Below are 15,982 nucleotides of genomic sequence, written 5' to 3' on the forward strand. Positions count from 1 at the left end.
AATATACTCAGTGCCCACACATGTCCCTCGCAGAATACCCCACACCGATGCTTGAGAATCGGCCCTTTCCGCAGTCCCAGGTAGGCAGCAAAAACAGCAAGTTTACTGAGACCTCAGTGACTGGTTGGCTGTATTCAGCTTGGAAGTTCTCAGGTATTTGAGGTAGACACTTCTAACTGTAAGGTCTGTAAAGGGTTTAGTAAGTGTCCAATGGCTATCCTGAGCAAGTGGTATCCATAGGGGGGAACGACTGCAATATTATCCCACGTTATGACCTCTTAATGGGAAAGAAACGAGTACGCTATCACATAACTTCGCCACAAATAGATTGGCAATGAAGGCATATGGCCAATACACTTGGAAGACCAATCAACAAGCATCAAACAATTTTGCCTATTTGCAAGTGAGGACTGTTCTGTGCTAAATTGAAGCTGAGGCAATATAGAACAGAGAACTGGGCCTTCTAATGACAGCTTCTGGAGTGTAATGCCAAGCGAATGAACTAGAAAGTTGTTGGCTCATAATCTTTACATCCCAGCTACAAACTTCCCAATAGCCTTATGTAAGTTACTATTTTCTCAGCTTTATCCCTTTTACCAGCCCCTCCCCACAACTGAAATATAGATATAGCATTACTGGCCTACCTTAAAGTGTTGTTGTAATAATCACAGAAATAGTGTATGTGAAGCACTTTGAACACTTGAAATAAATTATATAAATGGTAAGTAGCCTCTCATATTCCTGTTTCCTGAGGATAGAGATTTTTCAGTTTTCTTCCTGCTTTTATATGCTTAGTTTCAGGAATGGAAGCATGATGGTGTTTTTGTCATACCTATTTCATCACAAATATACAAGTTGAGCAGGATAGCCAAGAGAGTGTAACTACATTACAATGAAGTAATATAACTAAGGTGGGGAAACAGTCGCCTAGGGTCACCTCCAGAAGGACAAATTTGGATGAGTGAAGGTGTGGCCAGGACCATCATTAGGGGAGCAAGGATTTAATTTGTGCTGTGTATAAATATATTGTTACTGGGGGAGTGACTTGGGCAGCAGGAAATATTTGGGGACATGACTGGCTGCTGTTTCTGCCCCTGGCAAACATGAACAGGGATGCAAAATGTGCCCGGAAGTCATATAATATACAAATGCTATTGAAGGACTGTTAAAATATTACATCATTTCAATGTAGACCAATGAGACAGTTCCAAGATTGTAGATGAAAAGCTGAATATCAATTTACTTAATGAGAGCTGTGGGCAGGCAATTGCTGCTGCTTGTTGCTTCTGTGCCTGCAGCCTAATGTCACAAAGCATTTTCAGCCACTGAATGCTGCTGATAGGGTAAGAGAAAGTTGTAGGCATGTGACTTTGGCCAGTTGCTGATGATTTAACAGAAGCAGCTGGTAGATTTTTTTGTGCAATACCCTAATTGGTGGTAGAGCAACAGGAATAGTCTACCTGTGGAGCTGCTATCTGAATTGTCAGAAACACTATCCTTAAAGGACCACAGCTACTCCTTCTGCCCTAAGTTTTAAAAAAACTATTTATGTGCTTCTTCAGGCCATATTTAGAATTAGGAGACATAGTAGTGTTGGGGGGGGGGCACAGGGGCGATTGCCCCACATGCAAAATTTTAGGAGTGCAAAATTTCAACACCCAGTGCTGCCTCAATACAGCTGCACGCTTCCTTCGCGGGGCTATGATGAAAACGGCTTCTCCATGAGACCCGGGAAATGACCTCTGCAGGCAACAGAACGACTCTTCCTTTCCTATCTCTGTAGCTGCGATCTCTTGGGTGATGTGGACGCCATTAGGCAGTTGAATGAGCATGCAAGCCCCTCCATTTCCCTCCTTCCCACCCAACCTCTGCGTGGTTCCGGGCACTGGCAATCCATGCTATGCCACTGGGGAGACAGGCCTGGAATGGGAAGGGAGCATAGTATTAGGAACCAGCCCCAGACATAGAAATGATGTTTGGGCACAGCTGTATGTCAAGACTCAGCTCTGCATGTTTAACAGTATGTATTTGTGTTTTTTTGCTTAAATACAGTTGTGGGAGGAACAGACTCTTAATTTTACTCCCACAATATTTGCCCTATGCCTTTAAAACACATTCAAAGCACATTTCCTCCCTCTCCCCCCCAAAAAAAATTTGGGGCACTGTAGTATGTTAAATCTGTTGGGAATTGTAGCTCTGTGATGAGTAAACTACAGCTCCCAGGGTTTTTTGTGCAGGGATATGCTTTAAATTTATAGTATTCATGCAGCTGTAGTCAACCAGGTGAAGTGAGTAGTTTAATTGAGCATCTGTGGCTCATTCGGCTCTCACCACTAAGCACATATTATGTTGAAATGTGGCATCAAATGAGCAAGGAGAATTTACTGTGTGGTGTGGTGGTGTGCATGCCATTGCTAAACCCAGTTGCTTCACCTGCAACTATGTTGTTACCATGACAGGGGTCCATAGCTCAGGTTGCTAACACTGCATGTAGAGTAGCTGAGAGCCTAGTTGAAATAAGATACCAGGTGTGCACAGCACTGAGTAGGTAGGATCTACTTGCCAGTGGACAGCCATGGTTAAATTGGGCTATACAGTATTTGCAACTGGATGATAGACTTCCTAGATAAGGGACAGCTTCCAAAAGACCACAGAGAACCATTTCCTGGTTGCTGCCACCTGCCTTATCTCTGACAGTGCACTGAACAAGGGCGTCTGAGAATGATTGTCTCAATAGAAATGCAGTTCCATGCCTTGCAGCAAATGCAACACATCAAACCATCTTGAAATGTACTGTAACTCCTTATGAAATCTTCATGCTACCTATTTCCTTCATCATCTATTTCTATGGTGCTGTCATATAGATGTATATAAAGAGGCCACATTTTCATCTCATAGAGGCAAACAAACTGTTGAATATAATGCAATGCAGCCTGCTAATTAAATATTTAGTTTGCATAATGTTTGTATCCCCGATATGTTCTGGGTTGGCATTATTTTCTATTTTGAATAGAATTCAGTGATCACTCTAGTTTCACCACTGCCCCTGACTCTATGCCTCCAAATCTCCTGAAATTAGGTAGATGGAATACACTTATTATTTATTATTTTAAATCAGGGTTTTGAATTAGCATCTCTGAAGTTTACAAATCCTTAAGAGGCAGACAACACATTATTTATTGATTGCTTTTTTGAATTGCCCTCTGCTAAAAAGCGTGCCTGAGGCAAAATACAATAAAAGTGCCGAGAATACAAATACAAGTGGGCTTCACATTTGTTTGCAATAGCTGCCTCCCATGCTTGTCACGGGCTAACTGACAGCTTCAATATATGCTTTTTGTGTTGCTCTCTTTTGCTGGGTTATGTGCAGGCTGTTCTGTCTTTTCTTGACTTCCCTTAGAACAAGATAGTTCGTAAGTTGCCTTACGGTGGAAGTGGGGTGGGCATTTCTGCAAGAATTACGAACAAAACTGTCATATTGGGTCAGACTATCTGGCTCTTCTAGACCAATATAGTTTGCTCTGGTTGGCAGCAGCTCTCAGTCTGAGGTATTTCTCTTCCTGAATCTTAATTTGGAGATGTCAGAATTGGGACCTTTCGGATGCATAACATTTGTGCTAGCACTGCCAATTCCTAAGGATGTTCTATCCTTTCTTCACACCCTCTTGCAAAAAATTAGTAAGCTTTGCAATTTCATTAGATTTTGTAATTTTTACAGAATGATGGGCAGGGAGATACCTCATTATTCAAATGCGGTGAGCTAGTTTCCTCAGGTTAACCAGCCATGTGCTTTGCCACAGTAGTCTAATAAATTTATTTCATATTATTATTAAAAAATAGCTGATCATTACATGTGTGTACTTCCGGGCTGCATAGTGCTCGATTGCACTTCTACCATACAATGCAAGGTATTGCAAGCCCAGGTCAGCCTTAAGACGGGCAACACGATCACTTCACTTGGAAACTGGGTGGCTAACCGTGGGACCAACACAGAACATGAGCCTTGCATACCCAGAACATATATTTCATAAGTGTTTGCAAAGTGAAGCACTCTCAGTGGAGTGGGGAGAGGATAACAGGGGAGAAGCTTTGCCTCGGTGGCCAACTCCCTTCCTTCCGATGCCTTTATCTTCACAACAGCCCTGGGAGGTAGAAGACTGACAGCTGCTGACGAATCACACAGGGAACCTTCACGACTGAAGAGGGATTTTGCATCCAGTTCGGAGCCCCGCGACACCAGAGTTAAAGGTGCTGCCTTGCATCGAGCATGTCTCCGCGCTGGCAGCTAAATGCACGAGTCTCGGGACCACGTCGGCAACAGGCCGTCCCTGAGGGTCCCTCACGGTCGCGTTGCCTTCTATCTGCCTCCTCCTCTCAAATATCCAAGGCTGGTCCGGCGCCGAAGAGGTTAATCTCCCACCCCCACCCCGCCCGCCCAGTTTGCGGCTGCGCAGAGCGAGGCGTCTTCTCCTCCTCGACTCACCCCAGTGTCCCGGACGACACCGTTCCGCAGCATCAGCACCCCGCCCCTAGCCAACCCTGCGTAGCAACCCCTCTACGTCATTACTTCGCACCGGGAGGCGGTGGCGGCTGGTGAAGGGGGGGTTGCTGTTGCCAGGCTACGGCTGGTGTCATCTTCCCGCGCCGCCGTCGACGGGCCGTCCCTTCTTTTCCTCCTCCCTCCTCAGCGCTGACTGTGTGCGCTCGCGTGAGGGACAGAAGCAAGCGGCTCCCGAGCGCGACTAGGCAGCCGGACCGTCCCGTGGCTGCGCGCGCGAGCCTCTGCCCCCTTCTTTCCCCCTCCTGAAACAGAAGCGGCTCCTCGTTTGCCCCGCTCCCTTCTCCTTCTCCTCCTCCTCACACTGCCGCCGCCGCCCTCGGCGGAGCGCCCGGACCCAGCGCGGAGACTCAGTCACCCACATGCCTGGGAGCGGGGCGGGAGCGGCGCTGAGCCTGGCCGTCCGGCTCCGCTTCCGCGCTGCCTCTGCCTGGCTGGGGCCCTAGCAGCGCCCTCGGCGGCAGAGACCCCCGGAGAGAGTGCATGAGAGCCAGAGCCGGGCTGGGGCCGCGGCCCGACCCACTCGCCGCCTCCCCCTCCAAGGCCGGGGGTGGCCGCGCCGGCCCCGGGGGGAAGCGGCGGGCAGCGCTGTGCTGGAGGAGGTGGAGGCGCCGGCGGCTCCATGTGAAGCGACCCCGGGCTCGCTGCTGCTGCTGCTGCTGCTGCTGAGACTGAGGATCCCCCGGAGCCGGCGAGGACCCGTCCTGCACCTTCCAGCTGTGCGCCTCCGAGACCCCCGAGCCGACTCTCCTCCTCCGCGTCGAACTTGCTGCCCAGCCCACGCCGGCCCGCCACGCCGCGGGCGAAGAAGCAGCGGTGGTCCCGGCGGCCACGCTCTCCTCTCGGCCCCACGTCTGCTACGGTCACGGCAGGAAACCCAGCCCGGCTCCGCTGATCGACCTCCCTCTCTCTCGCTCCACTCTCCCTCCCGAAGTGAGTAACAACCGGTGGGACGGAAGGTGCGGTGGGTTTGTCGCTCCGATCCGCTGCAGCATCCCACCACCGGGCTCCGCGGACGGTGCACGTGGATGCCGACCCTCTCTCCTCCTCCGCTCCTCCCGGTTGGAACAAGGGAAAGGGGGCGGGGAGCGGGAAGGATGGGAAAAGGGAATGGGATGCTTCGGCTGTGCCCCGCGCAGCACTTGGTGGGGTGTGAAGGGCAGCCGCCGCCGCCGCCGCTGCCCCTCGTTTCATATGCGCCTCACGTTGCCGGTCGCTCTGCACGGTCTGCTGCGCTGACTGACCCTCCCTCTTAGCCGTGGCCGAGAAATCTCTCCATCGGGGTCAGGCGGAAACGATGGGTGCATCTAGAGGGGAGCTTTAAATGGCTTTGTTGGGTAGCTTAATGAAAAGAGAAGGGCTGGAGAGAGCCAATCAAGGGACGACTTCGGACATCGTGTTTGCTCCAAGTGTTAAGACTCTTTCTCTCTTTTTCACCCCCTCTCCCGCAGTCCCCCCCCCCTTTACCAGCCACAAAAAGTAGTTTTGCATACTTTTGGTCCCTCCACCAGGTATATGCCTGTTTTTCTTACAGGGATTTGATGTTGACTACTGTGAGGTACTGGGTGTATCTTCCTGTTTGGATGGTCTGAAGATAAGCAGGGCAAGGGTAGGATTCATTCAGCCTCAATTGGTCTTGAGCACTTGAAAAGTCTGAGATTTGAATACACTCTGTACATTTTTAATATGCACTGCACTTGCACTGCAAAGTTATATCAGAAATTATCTTAAGTTAGTTTTAATGCAGTTTAAATGTGTGTGCTGCCTTAAGTTTATAACTATATAGGAGTTACATTTTCTTTAAGAAACCCACTCTGTCCATATTTTGAAAATCATCTTGTCGGCCTGATGTTCAAGAGTACGTTGCATAATTTTCATCTCTCTCTCTGTTTAATAGTAGGAGTTGTATCAGAAGACTCACTATGGTCAACACACGTGCATAAACTTTAGCTCCATATTGTTATCCACCAGTGGGTTGGTGCAAGTATTGGAATGTTTGGCTTGCCATATCTTTCGTTATGTGACTGTTGAATACAGCACGAGATACTTTTGAGTAAACATTCATAGGATTGCATTGTTACAGCATTTATTTGGTACTATTGAACTCTGTGAGGACTTCAAAATAAACATGGTTTGGGTTGATATTCTGAAGTCCTAAATGAGGGGTAGGGAACTTGTGGCTCTGCAGATACTGTTGAACTAAGAACTAACAAATTATGTCATCACTAACATTGGCCATGCTGGCTAAGGTTGATGGGAGTTCTAGCCTTATGGTGTCTGGAGAACAACCAAGGGCCTTCCTGGTAGTGCCCCCCCCCCCCCCGTGGAACACCCTCCCTTCATATGTCAAGGAGATAAAGAATTGCACAACTTTTAGAAGACATCTGAATTGGGAAAAACATCCTTGATGTTTTTATTATGTTTTTCGATATGCTGTAATCTGCCCAGAGCGCCTGGGGAAACCAGATGGGCAAGGTATAAATAATCTAATCAACTCCACTAAAAGTAACATTGGGGGGGGGGGATTTACATAGACAGTCACCTGCAGAATTGGCTGCGCTAGAGTCACCTGATGACATTGGGCCTTATTTGGCCCAATCCTCGCATCATCTCTACCCAGGCATAGCATGGAACAGGGTCCCCCTTCCCTTCCTTTTGCTCCTGCCTGCATGAGCAGTGGGGCTAAAGATGCAGCATTGCTGTCACAACCTGCTGCTTCATGAATAAGGTTAGGATTGGTTTGCCAGTGGAATTTAGTAGAATTTACTTCGGAGTAAATATGATTTGTATTGCTCCGTGCAGTTACCATTTTTATACCAGAACATAAATGGAAATTGATGTGACCATGTTTTAATAATTAGTGAAAATTGCTTTTTAAAATTACTTAGAGTGCTATCCTGTGAAGGAGTTACATTGACTGCCCATTTTATTCTAGGCTGAATTCAAGATGCTCATGCTAAGTGACTTGTGACCCGAATAACTGAAGGAATATCTCTCCCATATATTAAAGATGGGGAACTGTGGCCTGCCAAGTGTTGCTGGACTACAACTCTCATCATCTCATACCAGCTAGGGCTGATGGGATTTGTAGTCTAATAATATCTTGAGGGTCACAGGTTCTCCACCCCAGCCCTATATCATCCTGCCTATATTCAGAGGATGCCCTTCTCTGCATACCACTGGAGAGGTTTTCCTGCACTGCCCCCCCACTTGTGGAATGTCCTCCTCTTGGAAGTGCAGTTGGTGCCATCACTTCTATCATTTTGGCACGAAGAACAAACTTTGTAAGTCTTGTTACATTCATTGGAGCTGCTTATTCCCTCATAGTTTGGGTTAGGATTGTAGCCTAAGATTGCAATCCTATCCCCATTTATTTGGGAGTAAGCCCAGTTGAATTTAATAGGACTGACTTCTGAGTAGAAATGGTTAGGACTGGGGTTTCAGTTAATGGATGGTATGTAACTCTGGTGTGTGGTTTTAATTTGTTTTATTGTTTTAATTTGTTTGCATGGTCCATTGTGTTTTATGTGATATGTATTTTGTTCCCCACACTGGCCTCCATTGAGCTGAAGGGGGAGGGCAACAAGCATTCTTAAGAAATAATAAAAATTAAATAAAATTCTGCTCTGAAATAAGTCCCATTGAATTAAACAGGACTTACTTCAAGGCCAGTTTGTATAGATTGCAGCTTTAATGTTAAATGTAACTTCAAAGACACTAACATGAGATCACACACTTTAAAATAATTGTTGTTGATTTGTTTTATGCATTAGGTCTTAGCTCATTTAATGCTTCCATTATTTTTATTTCTCTTCTTTTTGTGTCTGCAGTTGGCATTGCTTTTTTCATTTACATATCTTCTAATGTGTTTTTCCAATGGAGAACTGTTGTTCACTTGTTTTTTTCCTGTTTTTGATCAAGTATGGTTCATTCTCTATCCATGTCCCTTAACCTCCTAGCCATATTCTTTTCCTTGTCCTCTTGCTGTATCAATCATTTCAATATAGTAAAGCCAGTGAAGTATCACTTTTGAATATTTTCTGCCACTTTTAAAGAGCTACACTAATGCTTATGTTTTGCACACTGTCTCACTATGTAATTGTATTGTGCAAACTCTTTGTTTAAAAATAACTACTAGTAAAACAGGTTTCTTAAGTTCCTGAGGAAGTGTAGTGGACAGTACAGTTTTAAAGGTGTTAATGCTTTACTGGACTTGTACCATTTGTTAGATTTTGTACTCTAGTTAACCTCTTCAATACATACAATATAACAACCTGGTGGATCATTTCATTCCGTTTATCTGTGTTTTAGTAGCACTTCTGCTGATGTGCTTAACTTCAGTCTTAGATTATGGTGCCAAAAAGCACTTCCCTGAAAGTAAATTCTATTAAAATAAATGGCACATCTAAGAGAACATATTTGGTGCATATTTATTTTTGTCCTAGAATTGGTTAGCTCACAGTCTTACACTTTTCTTAGAACATCTTAAGTTAAAAATGGCTTTAGTTCTTTATGGTCTACTTAGGCTAGCATATCCCCTTCTTTTCATTTGTGTCTTTCTAGTATCAAAATCTGTTCATTCCACAAGAAAAAGCTGAGTAAGGTAATGAACCTTTGTTTCAAAAGACTGTTGGTTATAGGCAACTGAATTTTACTTAGAGGAGACTTCATGAAATTAATGGACCCAAGTTAGTCATATTCATTAATTTCAATGAGCCTGCTTTGAATATGACTAATGTGGAATGTAGCCTTTGTCATTTGTGTCATCTTGTGCTCTGCCCATTCATCCTACCTTCTGATATTCGTGGTTGACAAGAAGCCATTGCTACTAGGAGATGGTGATGATGACATGTTTCTACATTCTTTGAGATTTCAAAAGAGCCATTAAATTCTGGCCTTTCCAAGTGATTTCTGTCAGTTCTTTGCCATGCCTTCCCTTCACTGTTTTTTTGCTGCTTCCTTTCTAGATTTTCCCTCTCAGAAGCTACCTCATCCATTGACTTGCACTTTGTCTTTCATCTTCTTGATTCTGGATTAAGGCTAAGTATGAGTGTTGTCAGCCAAACAGTTTCACCCCAGTTATATTTGGGATGGGTTGAGCAATTACCTTCTCAGTAGGTTCAAGAAGAGTAGCAGTGTTGGCCTTTTGTGGCAAGTACAAGAGTTCAGTGGTAGCTTGAAGACTAACGTGTTTATTACGCCACATTTTATTTTTTTGCAAGAGCCTACAAAATACACCTGTTGCAGCAGCCTTAATTATGGAAGGTAATGTCACACAGCTTAATATTTGCTTAGGCAACTGTCAGAATAGTCTGTTTACAATATAACTATTTGTGGAGAAGTACACAGGTTTCTTCTTGACATTTCTCCTCTTTTGTGCCCAGTCTGACATTTATATTTCATAAGTGATTGAAAAATGGGGATTGTAACAGGGTAGAACCACATTTGTAGCTACCACTCAGTGGTTAAGAGCTGCTTCACAGGTTATAGATTCCATAATGATGTTACTTGAAAGAGCCTCTGAAATGGTTGCCATTTCATATGGCTGATTTTGAATATCCGTGTAACTAAATAGCTCAGCCATACGGAGGCAGCTTCACATAGCAAGCAGTTTGTGTGAATAGCTCACCATATAATTTTGGCAACTTTAAGCCCAACATCATAAATAGCAAAAAAAGAATCACTTGTTTTGGCATGATTAAAACTGCTGGAATCACTTCAGGAATTTGTTATGTAAACTACTTTCTGCATGGATCTGTCCATCTGTTTGTTGTGTTTGAACCCAGATTCATGGCTTGTCTTGTCCAGAGAAACCTTGAGCAGTAAATGAAGAGCAAACCTTAGAGGCAAGGCATGAGCCCAGATTTGGAAGTAATGCCGAACCAAACCACAGCTTAGCCTTGGGTTGAAGCAGGTCCTGGGAAGGAGGGCAGGAGCAGCTGCTGTCTTTTCTCTGTGAGCCTGCACACTTGCTTATTCACACACTAGGTCACGGTTTGGCTTATCTTTGCATTAATGGGGTCTACTCTGAGTATGACTTAGCTGGATAACATTCACTATCTTTTAAACTCAATTCATATATCTGTTTGTGTGGTTTATGTGTGTTTTCTGAAGTGACATTCATCTGCTTAAAGTATGAAGCTTTGTAGTTTCTGCTTACTGTTTCTGAATGTCAGCTTCTACAGCAAACAAGGGAGGTGTCCTAAAACAGCCTCACTAATATGCAGATAAGTTTATAAACACTGCCTATCCTGAATGTTGAACAATGTAGGAGTTGTATAGCTAAAGTAATATGTAATCATGTAATTAAAGGCTGCACTATATCACATATGCATAAATGGGGCAAAATGAGGTTGTCTAGCTGGCTGTCTATCCCATTTCAATAACTTTCTATAGAGTGCTTAGCTTTACAACATTGCTCTGCTTTTTAAACTTGCATTGTTGAATACATAATAGGTTCTAGGAGTTCAGGTTTTGGATGAGACCGTTCTTCTAGCATCTGAACTGAGACAGGTATAAGCAGTAAGTATATTACTGTACTTTTGTAGACCAGAGACTCCAGGGAGAAGAGATTCGGGTAGTCTTTTCAGTTGTTTAGGCTTGGAAATCTTGCCTTCAGATTCTTTAAGGAATGAATTCTACAGCATTAATTTTGTTCCTCTGTCAAGGTTTCATATTGATTTGCTGTTGACAGATCCCTTTCACCATTCCTTTTTGTGGTATGGTTCATGTTCTCATTTTGTGATACTTCAGGTTGCAGTGCGAGAAAAGGAGCTGTGAAGAAGGATCCTAACCACTCTCAGTTCTGCTGCTCAGCCATACAGTAGCCTTTAGATCTTGGTAGGAGTATCAGGAAGAAAAGCCCCTTTCAGCTGCATTCTTAATGCAGGCAGAATATTTGGAAACCTTAGCTGACTTCAGAGTCTCTTATAAAGTAGTGATATATATTGAATGGATATGTAGCAGGAGAGTAAAATGCTCTTCTTTGTCTCTGGTTAAAACCTTTAAAAAAATATTCCCCTCCCCTGTAAATTTGCTGAGTATACTTGTATGTAGTAAATTCCTAAACAGAAGTGATACTGAAAGTAATACTAGACATAAAGTAGCAAAAGGGAGATAACTAAATTTTTAGAAAAGTAAACAACAGCCATCATAGAACTCGATGAGTGGCAACATAATGGTAGATGGCATTAACCTGTGATAAATGTACTAATGGAAAACCTAATTGAAAACATTGTATTTGGATAAAGTTTTGGATTCTAAAATAATTGTTCCAACTTAAGAATGATTTTGAGATAATGTGGGAAGTTCTTTGAAAATAACTACTTAACTTGCTTGATCAATGAAAATATCATTATTGTCACGCTGAGTCCCAGCAGTCAAGGATTTGTAGGAGATAAGGTGATGGATTATACTACCCAAGTATGTGTTTTGATTTCATGGAGTTTCTTGAGAGCCAGTGTGGTGTAGTGGTTAAGAGCGGTAGTCTCGTAATCTGGGGAACTGGGTTCGTGTCTCCGCTCCTCCACCTGCAGCTGCTGGGTGACCTTGGGCTAGTCACACTTCTTTGAAGTCTCTCAGCCCCACTCACCTCACAGAGTGTTTGTTGTGGGGGAGGAAGGGAAAGGAGAATGTTAGCCGCTTTGAGACTCCTTAAAGGGAGTGAAAGGCGGGATATCAAATCCAAACTCTTCTTGGAGATCCTTCGAAGCTTAGCATCTCTTCCTTAATGAGAAGTTCAAGAATGGTGAGCAATCTTGTGATCTAAGACTGCAGCCCCAAGCACATGTACCACTGAAACCAGTAGGGCTTGCTTCTGAGGGATGCTGAGGATTGCACTTCATGTAATCAAATATTACAGGGGTAACTAAGCAAAGTCAGGTTGTTTTCAAAGTCTTCACTACATGGTTGTGGGGTGTACAAGTTTTAATGTTTTAATGGGACATTTCCCATTTCATAAATTCATAGAAACATAGAATTGTAAAGCTGGAAGCTACCCTGAGGGTCATCTAGTCCAACCTCATCAATGCAGGAATCTTGACTAAATCATACCTGCAGATGACCCCCCCAACCTCTGCTTTAAAGCTCCAAGGAAGTTCTTGTAGAAGTCTGTTCCTCTGTCAAACAACTCTTACTGTCAGAAAGTTCCTTCTGATGTTTAGACAGAATCTCTTTTTTTGTAACTTGAATCTATTGGTCTGGGTCCTACCCTCCAGAGCAGGACTAAACAAGCTTGCTCTGTCATCCATGTGACAGCCCTTTAGCTATTTGAAGATGGGTATCCTACCTCCTTTACCAGGCTTACTCTAGGGCATCACACATTTTTAAAAATCCAAACAAAATTTTCTGATACAAATTACCCTAATCCAAGCTTTCCAGCAAACCTACGTCACTGTCTCGTTGTGCAGTTGTTCTTATATTGCAGCTCATTGTGAGAAAAGTTTTATGGGGAACAATGGTTTCACTACTTCTCCTTAGGCTTATTCCTAAAACAGGGATGGGGAACCCATGGACTTCTTTATTTGTTGGACTCCTCTTCCTATCAGTCCTGGCATGGACATTGATCAGGGATCATGACAGGGGGAAGCCAGCAACTCATGGGAGGCCACGTGTACCCCCTAATGCTTTCCTAGAACAAAAACGTGAAACACCTTTAAACGGCATGATTTGAAATCAAATTTATTGGTCACAATCCATTCCAGAGCTAGTTATACTTAAGTCTACTGACTTTAGTGGGCTTTTGTGTTAGATTGTAGCCCCAGTCTGGCTCTGTGCAGAATCATAGAGTTGGAAGAGACCACAAGGGCCATCGAGTCCGACCCCCTGCCAAGCAGGAAACAGAAGTCTGGGGTTAAGTAGAGAGCTTGACCTCTTGTGTGTAATAATGTTGAAATTTGGTGTTCCATTTTTTAAGTCTACTTGTGAAATATTAAGGCCTTTTCTGTTATGTGACCTAAGATAGGTGTTTTCTACAGCTAATAGTTTGTTTTCTTTTTATGCTTACTAATTATCGTTCTGTATTTCCTGATGAGATTGAATCTCTTCCATTTCTCAAGACTTAATGAGGAGGTATTGAATATGTTACAAAGCAATGAAATACAGCTGTGGTGTTTCTGCATATTCAGTGTTACGGTCTAAACTTTCTTTTGCAATCACTCTGTGCTACTTACCCAGCTACATGGACTATTTGTCTAGCCTGATGTAACTACTCTTCAGTTAAATCTCAGGGAGATTTAAAAAATCCTTTAGCTCTAAAAACTGTATCCATATGTTGTTCTTTACTTTGCTATTCACCCAGCCGCAATGTGTGAAGCCCTGGGTGGTGTTCTGCTTTCAGAAAACTCTGCCTAATCAATGTGTGGGAAGGAGGATCCCTCTTTCTCTGCCCCAGGTGTCCCTGTATTTGATACGACATCCGCTTTTGAGTGAATTTCTACAAATATATCCCTGAAAATACACAGAGGGAAATACGTGCCATTTAGACGTTGTCAGACTTGTGGAGACCAAGTGTGGTGCAGACATGATCCACTACTCACTATGCAGTTCAAAAACAGTTTTATCCTGTTTCCTGAGGGTGTGGATAAGTCTCTTCTACTTTTTATTATTATTTAGCCAGTGTATTTGTGGCATGCTTAGTGGCTTACTTCTGTTCTTTTTACAACTCAGGACAATGTGAGGCACTTGTTTCTCACTCTGCCATTACTTTTACAGGTATTCAAGATTTATTTTTAGCTATGTATTTTCTTTAACGTTTCCTCTTGCCTTTATAGAAGGCAAGACAAATTGTATTTATAGGCCATTCCCCCCCTCCCCTCCCTTTTTCAGAAAAGGGAAAATCCAGAGCTGTCCAAGCACTTCGCTGGAGGGAAAAATATAGCCAAGACTGCTTTTAGAGCAAAGCTGGAAGCTTGCCAAGAACAGCATATGCAGTGAGATGGGAAAGGCCTGGAAGCAAAAGTTGCCTCTTTGGGGGTAAAAAAAGGCCCAGAAACTACTACTATTTAAAGTGAAACTAAGTTGGAGAATTTATCTTTGATTAAGGTTTGATTTGTAGTTGAAGTGGATGGCAAGAGACTTAGTATTGTGGGTATGAAAGTGCGAATAAGCAGGAAATTGGTGTAAATTAGAACTAATTTGCTTTAGTTTGTGTTCATATGACTTTTCGTTGTTGAAAAAACTGCATTTAAAAAAGGAATGCATTTGTTACTTTTGCATCCTTGTATTCTTTCAAAGCTGCAACTAGTATTTTAGTTGCATAAGTGTGTGAGGTACCTTGTGCTGAGAGTAGCGTCTTGCACAAAGCCAGCTGCTAAACTTCAGGAGTTTAAAAATACAGTACCTTATAGGAAGCATCCCTGAGTGGTCATCTAAACCTGGATTTCTACTGGATCTGTTTCCTGCTTGGATGCAGGAATGGTAGCCTCTCTGTTGTAGTGCTATTCTTTGTAGTCAGTTAAAGAAGAAAAAAAAGCTCAGTTGTTTGTTCACAAACAGCCATTTTAATGGCTAATTTAATTATTATGTGATTTCTGGTATAGAAGTATGGCATTTCTGTGTAGTATTAAACAGGTGGCTGAACTCTTGTCAACAAAACAAATCTAGCATTTCAGTAGTGTTAATGTTCTTGCAGTCCAAACTTCAACGTATTATCTATAGCTTCACCATCAGAACTCTTATTGAAATTCATGTGGTGTGTCCAACATTGGTTCCTGTTGCTGTACGTTCATGTAAACACCATTCTGGTGTGCAGTGGTACCTCGGGTTAAGTACTTAATTCGTTCTGGAGGTCCGTTCTTAACCTGAAACTGTTCTTAACCTGAAGCACCACTTTAGCTAATGGGGCCTCCTGCTGCTGCCGGAGCATGATTTCTGTTCTCATCCTGAAGCAAAGTTCTTAACCTGAAGCACTATTTCTGGGTTAGTGGAATCTGTATCCTGAAGCGTATGTATCCTGAAGCCTATGTAACCTGAGGTACCACTTCATCTGAAATTCTGACTGTACTCCTATGCAATGAAACTACTTGATAACTTCTGTAGGGGATAGCCAAGTTAGTCTGTTGCAATAGAAACAGTCTTCTGGCACCTTAAAAGTTTTTTGTGTCAAGCTTTTGTGGACCAAGAGTCCATTTCATTAGATGAATGAAGCAGTCATGCTAGTGGGCAAGTATCCTGAGAACAGAAAGATGAAACGTCTCACTATGACACAAATCTGACATTAAAATTAATAATGTTCAGGAACCATAGGGAGAGAATTTCAGTCTTGCATAATAAATATTCATTTTTGCCATATTCCAACAGAAAAGGTTCAGAGGGAAAATTGACATTGTGAACCTTGGTCTAAACAAACTCTGGAAATGACTAGTACACTCCTAAACATAATTGTCTCTGTTTTAAGTATGTGTACAGGATTCAATCTTGCAATAT

At 43.2% G+C, this 15,982-nt stretch overlaps 1 protein-coding gene across 1 annotated transcript in view; it reads left to right on the top strand.

Annotated features, from left to right (window-relative positions):
- The first annotated feature begins 4,636 nt into the window (after positions 1 to 4,636).
- Positions 4,637 to 15,982, top strand: part of FBXW7 (F-box and WD repeat domain containing 7) — a 120,578-nt gene continuing 109,232 nt past the window's right edge. The window contains exon 1 of the mRNA XM_081208389.1: positions 4,637 to 5,491. The gene's annotated coding sequence lies outside the window, so the exon portion shown is untranslated. The remainder of the gene's footprint in view (positions 5,492 to 15,982) is intronic.

Source organism: Podarcis bocagei (genome assembly GCF_964188305.1).
Source record: "Podarcis bocagei genome assembly, chromosome: 9".
In the NCBI taxonomy this organism is placed as follows: domain Eukaryota; kingdom Metazoa; phylum Chordata; class Lepidosauria; order Squamata; family Lacertidae; genus Podarcis; species Podarcis bocagei.